Source organism: Astyanax mexicanus, chromosome 20 (assembly GCF_023375975.1).
Source record: "Astyanax mexicanus isolate ESR-SI-001 chromosome 20, AstMex3_surface, whole genome shotgun sequence".
Taxonomy (NCBI): Eukaryota; Metazoa; Chordata; class Actinopteri; order Characiformes; family Acestrorhamphidae; genus Astyanax; species Astyanax mexicanus.
Genome location: NC_064427.1, coordinates 10,359,660 through 10,373,713, shown reverse-complemented (window position 1 = coordinate 10,373,713; position 14,054 = coordinate 10,359,660). Strand labels below are relative to the sequence as shown.

At 39.3% G+C, this 14,054-nt stretch overlaps 1 protein-coding gene and 1 long non-coding RNA gene across 3 annotated transcripts in view; both read right to left on the bottom strand.

Moving 5' to 3' along the window:
• The window catches only part of kdm6bb (lysine (K)-specific demethylase 6B, b), a 79,523-nt gene that overhangs the window by 47,583 nt on the left and 17,886 nt on the right, over nucleotides 1-14,054 (bottom strand). Inside the window, exon 1 of one of the 2 annotated variants that reach the window (XM_007236047.4) lies at nucleotides 5,592-5,840. The exons of the other annotated variant lie outside the window; for it this stretch is intronic. The gene's annotated coding sequence lies outside the window, so the exon portion shown is untranslated. Of the gene's footprint in view, nucleotides 1-5,591; nucleotides 5,841-14,054 lie in introns of those variants that run through there. 2 annotated transcript variants of the gene reach the window in all.
• Nucleotides 1-14,054, bottom strand: part of LOC125784791 (uncharacterized) — an 83,814-nt gene that overhangs the window by 65,072 nt on the left and 4,688 nt on the right. The gene's annotated exons all lie outside the window — the stretch shown is intronic.

The following is a 14,054-nucleotide window of genomic DNA, read 5'->3' as shown; positions in this document are numbered from 1 at the left end:
TGCAGTGAACTGCACCTTCTGCATTCTGGGCTATAAGACATCTAGAGGCCTACCTTGTGACACCATAACGGCTCTCACCTATTAAGGGACAGACTCAACAAGACCACTGAAGATGTCCTGTGTTATCTGGCACCAATACATCAGCAGCAGATCCTGTAAGTCCCATTAGCTTAAGTGAGGTATGGCCTCCATTAGCATTGATAAGCCTTGGGCACCAATGACACTTTTACCATTTCACTAGTTGTTCTTCCTTGGAGCACTTTGGCAGGTACTGACCACTGCACTCCAGGAACTCTAAACAGAACTAACCTGATATTCTGGAGATGCTTTGACCCAACAAACTATCCATCACAACCTGGCCTAGACACATATAATCTTTTCACACTAGGCATTAACATGCACTCTGGGTGATCCAGTCAAGCATTGCCATTCACTTTTGGCATTTTAAATGCATCTTCTCTTACCACTTGTGGTAATGGTCAGGTGGTAGACGATGTGGTCTTGCAGTTATTACATATGTTTGGGTAGAGGCAGTGACAGTTAATGTGGTCGTATGCGTCTCTAACCACCAACTAATGAGGCTGAGTGATTGGATTACAGTACTTTCTGCTGGCGACTTTTAATTGGATCACCAAGGACATATGTGTCAATTCCAGGTGTGAGTGGAACCAAAATAGCCCAGATCTTTACGCTTATCCATTTCTTTTCTAGAACAATTTCATGAAAACATATTTCCAAACCAAGAGTTTCTTCTACATTATAGTAACAATTTTCATAAAGATTTCTGAATCAAATCTTTCCAGATGCTTTTTTTGGATAAAATATTTCTGGATCACAGCTTTCCGATTATGCATTGCTCCTGTTTTCAAAAACAGGTTTTCAGATATTTATTGTTGTGCATCAATTATTTCTGGATCCCATCTTTCAGGTTCAGTTTTATGGATCTTGCTGACATGTTTCCTTTTTTATGGTTTTAAAGTTGGTCACATATCACAGATAAGGTCACAGACCACACTTTAGGTTTAAGATCACATGCAGTATTTATGGATCACAGCTTTCCAGACCACATATGTCACAATCCTAGCTTTCCAGGTCATTTTAATATCTTCCTGGATCACCTAGTTCTGGCCCCCATCTTTCTGTATCACAGTTTTCAGGATCTCGTCGTTACTTAGTTCTTTTATATGAACTGAGTAAAACCCTGATGCATGAATGAATAGTGTTTGTGTTCTCTGCTTCCTATTATCCAGCTCACTGGATCCATTCAGTCCAACAGCAACAAACACTTCAGTCATTTCAGCTGAACACTGTTCACACAGCTCAAAGATAGGAGGTTCCAACTCACTCCCTTTTCTCTCTCTCTCTCTCTTTAATCAGCATGTCCTGTCTGGTACTCTCAGGAAACTCTATGAAGAGGGTGTTCCGAGGAAGGGTTCAGTATTGAAGTGATCGTTTAGAAAAGCAAACATGACTTTCCCTTCACACATTTGGTCATTTTGATTACTTGGCTCTAGGAAAACATTGATGAACTGGTTCCAATGGCACCTGTCACGAAGTTGGATATATTAGGCAGCAAGCGAACAGTCAGTTCTTGACGTTGGTGTGGTAAAGAAGGAAAGGGGGCAATCAAAAGAATTTTAATGGGTAGACGATTGACTGGGTCAGAACATCTCCAACACATCAGGCAGGTCCTGCAGGGAGTTTCTGACAATATACATTAGATCAGGGGTAGTCAATTAGATTTCAGTATGGTCCAGTTGGAGAATTTGTCGTCGCCATTTTTAACTGGTGTTAAAAATATGTACATATATATATATATATATATATATATGATGAAAAAATATATAATTATAATAAAATTACTCTCTGGCCAGATTTTGTGTACATTCCTCCACCTGTCTCTCTCTCGCGCTCGGCGTGTCTTTAGTTTCCGCCCGTTCTCGTTTTTCCACCAGTTCTCGGCTCCCTATTTCTTTATTAAGGTGCTTTTTCCCAGCTGCGTCCCAATTCACTAGCCGGGGCAGCGGCCTGCACAGATCTGATTGGCAGATCTCACAGCACACGTGATTGGTCTGTGAGTTTACTGCACCGCAGAGCGCGTACACCGTAAAGACAAGAAAAATTCTGCTGCTTTAAATGAACGCTGTCAAAATTCAGTTCTTATGTGTAGTTTATCAGTTCACTAATAGGTACTATTAGTACCTATTAGTACCTACCAGCGGTCCGCCTATTAGTGATCCCTGCAATAGATAGTACCTACCAAAACTGTTCCAAGGAAGGACAACAAGTGAACCAGTGACAAGGTCACGTTCAATAGCGACCCTACCTTAAAGGATCTACAGCTAACATATCTGTGCTACATACCATAGAACACCTTTAGAGGTCTTATGGAGTCCATCCATGCCTTGGTTCAGAGCTCTTTGGTTGGCAAATGAAGGGCCAACATTTTTTCAACCCAGCCCTCAGAATCCAGCACACTGCAGCACTTGTCGATGCTCGACTGTTCTTCTGTTAAAGCTGGAGCCTTTAGCTCCTCTGGGCTGAACACTTTGAGGCATGAAGCCACAGCCGTGGTGTGCTAATGACAGCTTCCTTCCAGCCGCACTCTGCCACATGAGGTCGGGAAGTGTTTGGCTTGGCGTTCTAAGGGGATGCTTCTGAACCTCCAATCCACCACCAAGACATCTAAAATCTCCCACCACTGCCACCCACATGCTACACAACAACCATGAACAGCCAGACCATAATAATGTCTTAATTTAGATAGGATTCTAATAATGAGGATGTACTGTAAATGTAGAGTGACTGTGTTTGAGTGGGTAAGTAGAGGAAACGAGAAGCTGCTGGTTCATTTTGTGAGTGTGTGCATGTGTGCATGTGTGTGTTTGTGTGTGTGTGTGTGTGTGTGGGAGACAAGGACAGCTTCTATAATCTTACAGGGGGCGGAACTACACAGACTCAGACTAAACAGACTGGAGTGTGTGCTAGTTTAACTTTAGCTCTCAGGCCAACCTTGTGGAAACACACTGAGTAAACCACCCTGCCCTATTCGTTGGTTAATTTTATGCAGAATTGCATAATCGTTTGGCCTAATTATGCAAATGTAGTCATGCTCTCTCCCGCTGCACTGTGTGCAATGTTTCACTGGTTTGCTTGCCATTGACCTGCAGTTTGTTTCAGTCAAAGTCAATTTGCTTGCCTCTGTTTGTTATTCTAATCCACGTTGGGATTTCAATTGTTTCCCTTCTTTTGTTCTGATCTTCTTCATTGATATTGATCATAATACATTGTCATGCTGGTCAATTTTGTCAAAGATCTTGAACTTGAGGAAAGCGCTAAATGAATTAAACATGGTATTACTGTCATTTTAAACGTTATATGATAAAAAATATCATTATAATACAAAATTGACCTGAAGTCTGCAAATAAAGGCAGATGTTACTGTTAAACGTCCTAATTTCCCTGCACTGGTTTGAATAATCAGTGTACTGGCATTAATTATGTTATTAAAGATGCATTTAAAGCACTGCAATGATTAAGTACTTTACCAGAATGCATTACACATGTTTATTTAGATCATTTATTTTAGAAATCATTTCATACACCACAAAATTTTAACAGGATGCAGTGTTTGAGATTAAAAAAACCTTCAGGGAGTGTTTGATCATGTTGTCGCAAACTGCCGGTAATATGTATTAGTGTGGCCTGTTAGCATTCAGGCTAATCTAGCATGCTAGCTAATAAGCTCCAACTCACAAGAAACACCAGCAATATCCATTACTTACTTTCACATTTAATTTTTCTTTGAATTATCTCTGTATATGTGCAAAGATGCCTAGTGCAAATGGGAAAAACCAGAAACAACAGTTCTAAGACTTTCTTACATGTTTTTTTTTTTACCATGCTAATGAGAAAAAAGAAACAAAACACTGGTAGAAACCAGTAAAGTGTTCTGGATTTGCTGCTTGGGTGGTTTGTGGGCCATGATGGAGACATACTTTTAAATAGAAAAATTCATTTTGCATGTTAAGAATATAAAGAGTATATTGTGTATATTGTGGTTGTCCAACAAAAAACAATTATGTCCAATTTTACATAATTTGAACACACACTCCTACACTGTATCAACATGGGCCAGTATAAATTCCCCAAAATTACCTAAAAAATGTATTTTACATTGACTTCCATTGAAGGTTAAGATGGTTTATTCGCTCTCCTGTAAAGCCTCTGTTTTTAATTGGACAGTGATGATATAGAGTATAAATGAGCCTTTAGAATTAATTTTACTTGTACTTGGTTTTACATATGTTATGCATCCATGTTTATTCCTATGAAAAAGTGTGTCCCAATGTGGCCTACCTACTCACAGAGTTGTTAAGTTACAAATGAGTGTTTTGTCCTGAATAGATAGATAGATAGATAGATAGATAGATAGATAGATAGATAGATAGATAGATAGATAGATAGATAGATAGATAATTTATTGATCCCAGAGGGGAAATTCTAGACATCCAGCAGCAGGTATAATACACAAAGTTACAAAATAAAAAATATAAAATATAAAGATATAAGATACATATAAATATAATCAAATAAAAAATAGAATGTACTGGGAATGAGGCGCAAAACAGAGCAGTCAATCAGTACATCAGTGTTTTGATGTATAATTGGCACAACCTGCCTGAATGTGTTTACACATTACTTGTTATGTTACAATTTGCAGTGATTCAAAAATAGTGGTGGGATTCTCTTCATTAAGCAGCACTAATTAGTCTATATAATAGACTATAATCAGCAAATTCTCACTGATGGATTATTCTCACTTAACTGGCATTATCTTTATCGCGTCAACAAGTGGTGGGTAGGACTTTATTTCGGGCGCGCATATTTAGAGTGACATCCGATAAATGTAGGTCAGTGTGAGGAGAGGAGCTTTGGCTTAAGCAGAGCACAGGCACTGTGAAGCCTCTTCTGGACAAGAGCCGGCGAGAGTGTAGGCATCACACACTCGCATGCAAAACACACAAAGAACCAGAGGAATGCCGTACTGTAGAGTCATTGGCCTTTAGGTGCATTAGGGGCATTCAGCAGGGCATTTAAATGAGCAACGCCGGCAGTGTGACATAATTACTGTTAAATATTTACATATATTAACATTTGCTCATTGACACTTCTAATGACACTGACTTCACTCACCCAAAGCATTCTGGGTGTAAAGCTAACCATGATGGGTTTCATGCATTATAAATGCCCATGTAAGCAGTGTCAATAAATATAGATGCCGGTCTCGTCTTAGCGCAGCCACACACACACACACACACACACACACACACGCGCACACACACACACACACAAAGGCATGCTAACACACAGACCTGCACACTACTGACCCAATAATGAATAGCCGGTTTGCAACCATTTAATTTGACTGAGCAATTGCCTATCTACACACACACACACACACACACACATACACTATTATCATTGACATACATTCAAATTATGCACACACACACACACACAACCTGCAGAGACACAGAAATAAAGAGATCAGCATGCATTCTTCCATGGAATCCTCCCTTCCTCCTCACCTCCTCTTCTTCACTCCTTCCCTCCTCTTCTCTCTTCTTTCTTTCCCTCCTCCCAGCTTTCTCTCTCTCTCTCTTTCTTTTTTTTCTTTCTTTCTCTCTCACACACTTTATCCCTTTTGTCCTCTTCTTGTCCTCCTCTCCTCTCCTCCGACACTCTTCTTCCACACCTCTGCTCCCTCACTACCTGCACCTATCTGCTGTCCTCTCCTCTCTCTTCTCTTCTCTTCTCTTCTCCTCTCCTCTCCTCTTCTTTGCTCTCCTCTCTCCTCCTCCCCCTCCTCCTTTCTCTCTCGCTCTCTTTTCTCCCTCCCGTTCTCAACAGACATCCATGTGCAGGGGCCCGGGAAGGCGGGGTCTAATTTAATAGCCCCTGCATTCAGCTCACGTGTCAATCATGGCATTGCAGCCAGTTGCAGGAGCAAGGTCACTGCCGGTCACTGTGGGCTGGCCAATAAGGGGTAAAGGAGGGAGGGACCAGGGGTAGGGAGTGTGTATGTATGTGCGTGTGTGTGCAGTGAATGTGTGTGTGTGTGAGTGAGTGTGTGTTTTGGAATAAGGCCAGCACAGTGAGCTATTTATAAACCTCCACACTAGGGTGGCAAAAAGACTCCATTTTCTACCCAGCAGAAACTGGTTCTCTGCAGAAAGCAAAACAAGCTCATCTCGCAGCGAAAGCGTCGAGCCGCTGCAACACATCAGTTCATCAGTTTATTCATGAATGCACAATTCGCCCCACAGCCATTCATGTCTTCTTCTACTTGCCTGACCTCAGTGTCTCTCCACACCTCCTACACGACTGTTTTTGGGAGCCGAAACAAAGTAGGCGGTTTGGCAGGCACCGCTTCGGTAAGGGCAACTTGCGGAAGCGATCAGAGCTCTGCTCACAAAGACAGGAGGAACCCTCAGTGCAGCGCTGACCAGAGCACATCCGCTGGGTATCCACCATCCAGCCGATACAACACTGTAATGAGGAAACCCATATCCACAAGGCAGAGGAGGGAAAAATTCCAATTTTGAACTGAATACTGCAAATATAATCACTTACAATATGATAAGCCGACAAGCCAGATTTCATTGTACCACCACTGTCTGCATAGAATCCTCAATGCCATTTCAACAGTAGGCATGCTCTTTATTTTGAAAAATGTGGAAGGGCATAAGACAACATTTACATATATTATCCTTTACATACCATTTCATGTGAACCTGCCTGGTACAGGATTTAAGCCATGCCCTCCAAGCCCTTATATGTAGGCCACCAGTGTTGTGTGTGAACGAGTTCAAAAGAACGCGTTAATTGAACACGCTAATTTTTTCGTGAACATTGAACTGAACGCAACACATTTTTTAATAAAGAACTTGAACATGAATTAGTTCACATTATGTGTCATGAACGGCAGACATCCCTGTAAATGAACGTTGGCTAGAGAGCGAGAGGGCGAGGGCAAGAGAAAGAGAGAGAGAGAGACCAACGACGAGAGCGCGGAGCGCGAGGGCAAGAGAGAGACCAACGACGAGAGTGTGGAGCGCGAGAGATAGAGAGAGAGAGAGAGAGAGAGAGAGAGACCAATGACGGGTGAGAGAAAGCGCTGCAATTAAAAAAAAAATGGCTAGTGGAAGTGATGCACGGAGACAGACACTGATTCTCCTTATGAACATTTTCATCACCTGGTAAGAAACCCACAATTACAGTGTCATGAGCAAATGTCTACAATGAGCAGTTTCAAAGAACGTATAGTGATTTCAAACTTGTAGTGTGAAAAAAAGTATTTATTTGAATATCTCACGAAAAAAGTAAAATGAACTGAACTTTGAACAAGTTCAGAATTAAAATTGTGAACTTTGAACGTGAACTGTTCACTTTGAGCATGTATGAACTGAACTTGAACTAGTTCAGAAAAGCTGTGAACTGACACAACACTGTAGGCCACATATCTATATCAACAGGCCAAGACACAGCAAAAACATGTGCTGACCAATAGTGAGCACTGTAAAAGACAAAACCGCTGTGTAGTCTGATTTGGAAAAAAGATATATAATATACAGTCACAAAATAATGACAAACATATTCCAGCACAGCTGTAACCCAAACTAACGAGGCTAATAGGTGGTAGTACTGTTAAACAAGGCCAATAGCCAGCGTGCATACAAGGACAGCATGCAAACTCTGCAGTACCGATGTTGGCCGAGTTCTAGAGCCAGTACGCAAACCACTGAATTCCAAAATCTATTGTTGCATAATTGTAGTTATGTTGAATGAGCCCCATAGCTGATGTGTTAATGCTGTTATGGCATGGTTTGATAGGACTGGTCGCCAGCATGTTTACACTGTGGTAGTATTGTTGGACAAGGCCAGTAGCTGGTGAACTAACACTGCGATAGTGTAATGGACAAGGCTGGTAGACAGCATGCAAACTTCACAGTAGCTATGATGAACGAGGCTGATAGCCAGCACGCAACTGCAGCAGTAGCATTGTTGGACAAGGCCAGTAGCCCACATGCTAACGTTGTTGTGGCACTGTTTGGACAAGGCTGGTAGTCAGCATGCTAATGCAGCGGGTGCATTGTTAGACAAGGCCCGTAGCCTGTGTACTAACACTGGTATAGCTGGTATTGTTGGCGAGGTCAGTAGATGGCACTCTAATGCAACATTAGTGATGTTGGATGAGGACAACATCCAGCATACTAATGTAGCTGTAGCATTGTGAACAAGATTCAGCCAATGTGAAATCTCTGTGATCACTACAGCAAGGACGCAAATGTATCTCCTCTCCGCAGCACGTAGGCCTACTTGTTAGCTTTGTGGTAAGATGTAATCCTCAGCCCGTCAGTAAGAGGAAATGTCTCTTCTAGGCAAACAAGAGTCAGTTCTTGTTCATGCAGGTTTCAACAAAGAGCGTCAGTCAGCAAGCAACATTTTTAGGCCGACTCTCAACATGGGCTGAAAAAACAAACTTTGTAAGATCAGCCGTTTCAGATTTTTGGGAATGTAAAATGGAACTGCAATATACCAAATCAGAATTTAAAGTCATTTACCTGTTAACAGGTATCTGTTAGAATTCCCATATAAATCTGACTTTTGAGTCAGAATGAGACGTAAATGTCAAAATTACAATAAAATAAGATGAATTGCAAGGTTGTGGATCAGAGATGTGGTAAACACATTGTGTATTTGTATAAATAATAATACAGCCCGACAGTTTAGATAAGATGTACTGCTGATTAATACCTTATTTTTAGTTACAGTTTATATAAAAAGACTTTCTAGATAGTTTTAATTCTAGATAGTTTTCACGTACCATCCCATGTGAGCTCAAAATATAAGTAAGAGCTCAGAGTAAGACTAAGAGCTCAAAGTAAGAGTAAGAGCTCAGAGTCACAGTAAATGTAAGAGCTCTGTGTAAGAGTTAGAGCTCAGAAAAAGAGTAAGAACTGAGAATAAGTGTAGAAGCCCAGAGTAAGTGTAAGAGCTCAGAATAAGAGTAAGAGCTCAGAATAAAAGTAAGTGTAGAAGTTCAGAGTAAGAGTAAGAGCTTAGAATAAGAGTAAGAGCTCAAAGTAAAAATAATAGCTCAGAGTAAGAGCTCAGAGTAAGAGTAAGAGCTTAGAATAAAAGTAAGAGCTCAGTAAAAGAGCTCAGAATAAGAGTAAGAGCTCAAAGTAAGAGAAAGAAAAAATAACATGTTTTTAGTGTTCTTTTTAATGTGGTTAGATTTTTGAAAGATTTTTTCAATTTTCTGAGAAATGTGTTTAAATGTTTGGAAGTTGAGAATTTTATTAGTCTATGTCAGTATACTAATAACCTTACTTAGGAGTAAGGTCTGGAATTCTGAGAATAAAAGATTGAGTTGTTCTTAAAAATCTGAGAAGAAAGTTAGGGCCTTATCGTACACCCCGCGCAAGGCGTGTAGTGTGGCGCGTTGCCATCGTACACCCCGTCAACAGTCTATTTTTAAGTCTTGCGCACAAGTCCTTAAAATAGCAATGGACTTTTGGACTATATTACCGCGTGTATATGGGCGTGTGTTCAGGTAAATTTCTGGCGTGTTTCTATCTTGGCGGTGGAAAAACGCATTGCGCGATTGGTCCTCTGAAAGGACGTCTAAAATCAACTGTCACTGGCGCACCCAAAACTGAATCACAATAGCCCTGCGCTCCAAAATACCCCATACCATCACTTCCTCACCACAGAAAAATACACCTCACCAACAGCCTGCAGCAATCAACTATAACATTTAAATATACTTAAAAATCTGCACAGTAACTATAAATTATTATTATTTATATTTATTTCTGTCAGTTATAAGGATTTATATTTATGTTCACAGCACACAGACTGTAACTTAATATGGCAGACACAGGCATTCTGCTGATTAAGAATTTCAACAGATGCTTATTCTCACTCAAATGCTGGAGTTTTTGAAATGAAAAATTAAAAGAGAAAAGAACTTTGACTGAACATAAATGTATTTTATTTAACTTTGCTATTATTTAACTGAAATTCACTTTTATATCTGAAAAATAAAGCACATTGTCGGCGTCTGGTGCTGCCCGTCAATTATATAAAACTTAAAACATTTGAAATACACAGAAATATAAAGCTATATGTTAGAATTTGTTTCTTAAATATATTAATTTATTAATTAAAATCTCGTCCAGTGCTCTAAAATGTTGCAGGCAGGCAAAGCGGAGCTTGGCGCAGCACGCGCGCGGCATTGCGGGCAGAATAAACTCTGTCTTCCAAAAAAAAACATTTTAATAAATATGGTCGGACAAGTGTAGTAAAATTCATGTTATTAAACTTACTATAGCTACATATTTACGCTGCGCCTCTCTCTCTCTCTCTTTTTTTTTCGCAGCGCGGAGCTGAATTCAACGCAAGGCAATAAATAATATAAAACTCAGTTCAGTTAAACAAAAATAAGTAAGGACCTGTAAGTATAAGTAAAGTACCTGTAAGGACCTGTAAGTAAATATTGTGAAATATAAAGGAGAGGTTGAGGTTTTGGTGAGCTGTTTTCATGATTTGAAACTGAAACTAACTGAAACTTTTATTATTTTTACTTTTATTATTATATATAACTTGTATTATTTTATTATCAAAAAGGCTGTGATTGTTTTAGATGAGTTTTTTAATGAGTTTTTATTTTATATTATTTTTTTTCTTTTAAATAATTTTTATTATTTTATTAATCAAATGATTCAATAATTATATATATATATATATATGTTATCATTTGATTAATAAAATAATTTAAAAAAAATTATATAATATATATATATATATATATATATTTGTTTTCCCCATGATTCCCATGTTTTACTTCACTTTCACTGCTATTATTATTTTCTTCATACGATATTAATTCTTTACCTTTTATGTTGATTTTTATGATCTTTTTAAAATGTCCTATTTTTCCTTTTTTTACGTATGTATTTTATTTGTCTATTTGTCTTTTATTTTATTACAATTTTTTTATATATATTTTGAATCCCTTTTAAACTGTAAATGCTCAGCGCATTGTAAATGAGGGTCCCCCTCCAGTGTAAATAATCGATTGCTTGAATAATAATCAGCGTTGCAAATCCAGTTTTTACATAAACAATAAACAAAATAAAGAATAAAATAACTTTTTTTTAACTGAAATCAGAGCGCACCTGCCTCTTAAAGGGGCTGGATACAAACACACTGATTGGTTTAATTCACGTTACGCCCAAAACACGCCCATGAATAATTAAGGGAATTAAAACACGCCTTTTGCGCCGTTGGAGCTGCGCAAGGCGTATTTTTCGCAGCCTCGCGATACCAATGACACAGGACACGCCCCTAAATCGAGGTACGCAAAGCGCAATTACCAAGTGCACTATAGATTGTTAAAACAGGGCCCTCAGTCTCTATTTTGAGATTTTGACATATTTCTGGCTCTTAAACTTGGCACATCCATATCAGATGAGGCTCATTCCATACCCGTTACATTTATCGCCATGCTGGACCGTCCATACAGATTTAAAGGTGCTGCAGCAACATATTCAGCTTCAAATCAACAGTCTCAGCAGATCATAATAAATCCCAGGCTCATAATCTAATGCCCAACATTTGTCACTGTAGCTTGTCTTACAGCTTCTAAAGCAGCTTTTAAATCCCAGCCAGGCTCTAATATCACACTCATAAACAGTCAGAGCCTTTACATTTGCTGACAATACAGTGGAACTATTAGATACAGAAAGTCAGATTAATGCACTTCATGCCCGCATTTTAGATACTCTTCTAAAAATGGACAAAATCAAATATTATTTGCAGAAAATTGCACATATCATACGTTGTATTGTATCTAATATGAGCAGTGATGTGAACTGTGAAAAAGGGTTTCCCCCCTTTCTTAATTCCTGACTTCCTGGGTTTTTATTAAAGTTTAGAATTGCCTGGTTAAGGAGTCACTCAGACAATAAGAAAGCAGTAGAGAGGAAAGGAAAGAGAATGGGTGAAAGATAAAACAAGGGCCGGGGGGAAACAAATGTGAAAAGAAGAGACAAGAGAAGCTCTGATTTTGAAAAAAGGACAAGAGGACAAGAGAAGAGAAACATAAAATAAGAGACAACAGAAGAGAATAGGTGGGAAATAAGAAAAAAGAGAAGAAGGGAAGGGAAAGCCTGAGACAAAACATGAGAGAGGAGAAAACAGAGGAGAACAGATGAGCAAGAAAGATATAAATAAAAAGAACAAAAAGAAAATAAACAAGATAAGAATGTGTAGACAAATAATTGAAAAAAAAAAATAAAGAAGAAAAGAGGAACAGATGAGGAGAGAAATAAAAAAGAAGACTGGAGATGCGAAGAAAAGAAACAGAAGGCGAAGAGAAAACAAGATAAGAGAAGAGACAAGAAGAAATGAGAAGGTAAATGAGAATAAAATGAGAAAAGATAAAAAAAAGTACAACAGAAAAGGGATGAGAGGAAAAGAGAAGGAGAGGAGAAATGAAGACAAGAAGGGAGGAGAAGACAGGGAAAAGAAGAACAGGGGAATAGTTTTGCATAATTAAGTTTGTGTTTGGTCTGTGTGTGTGTGTGTGTGTGTGTGTGTGTGTGTGTGTGTGTGTGTGTGTGTATACTGAGTAGACTGTTCCGGCACAGCTGAGTAGCCCCGGCAGCTGAGAGCTGAGTGACTGAGCACTAGACCCAGACTGGAGAAAGCACTGGGAGAGGGGTATTGGATTGGTGGGCTTGGATGGGGGGGGTTCTTGGGTTCTTGTCTACGTGACGTTTTGCGCATAGCACCTACTGCAAGAGGAGAGAGAGAAAGAGAGAAAGACCTCTGCTCTCTCGCCCATCCTTTTATCACTGACCAGAACGACTGGACAGCATGGAAAAGGACAGGGTGGACGAGCAGAGAAGAGACAGACAAGATAGACAAGGCCGTTCCAGATGAGCGGAGATAGAGAGAGAGAGACAGAGAGAGACAGAAAGAGAGAGAGAGGGAGAGAGAAATAGAGAGACAGACTGTCTGACTGCCCATAGCAACAGCAACCCCACTGCTCTCTCTCTATTGGACGAGTGAGCAGCTTGCATACTATGCCTATGTCGAGATTCCAGCCAATCAGATCGTCCAGCCTGCTGAGCTGCTCACCATGGTAACAGAACTACACACTCCAGTCAGTAAAACATGGACGCCTAACAGACACACACACACACACACACACACACACACACACACACACACTCTTCTTTCTCCCCAGAAAGTAAGATAAACTCATTATAAGGTTCTTCATAACAGTATTAACTCTATAAAATGTGATATTATGCAAATGTTTCAATATCTCCACAATGCTCCTTCTGAAAAATTACAATAAAAACAGAAATCATTCTTCATTTCTTTTACAGCTGTCCACACTTTGAAAATTATTGAATGGATAAGTTTATACTATAAACACTGATAATGCATAAAAAGACTAAAAAAAGCTCTAAAATCTAATCCTACTTTCAAACTTGTCTATTTTAATTTAAAGTCTATTCTACAGATAACAATGCTCAGGTCTTTGAACGGTGAAGCCTCTAAAATTGAAATATACTCAATAGTATTGTTGGTACTTTTTGTCAAAATATATACTGTGTCTACTCCCCTAATTATCTGTCCATAATGTGTCTGTGGATTGATTAAGCAATAATACACGAGAGGAAGTGCTATATCGTGTAATATTGGCACTGCTGAAGGCCGAGTGCCAAAGAGTGGCACAGCAGTGCCAATATTACACATTATAGCATGAACCTCGAGTGTATTACTGCACTTATACCACAGTTCCATTATCACTGTTTATTAATAATGTTTGAATTAAAGAGGATGAGAAAATCGATTTGTTTGATTACAAACACTCTGCGAGTTAAAATTGTTCCATTGCTGATCTGTTTGTAGCTGCACTGTTTGGCTTGTAAGTGCTGCATTTGAGCAAGGTTACCTGTATGTGGTGG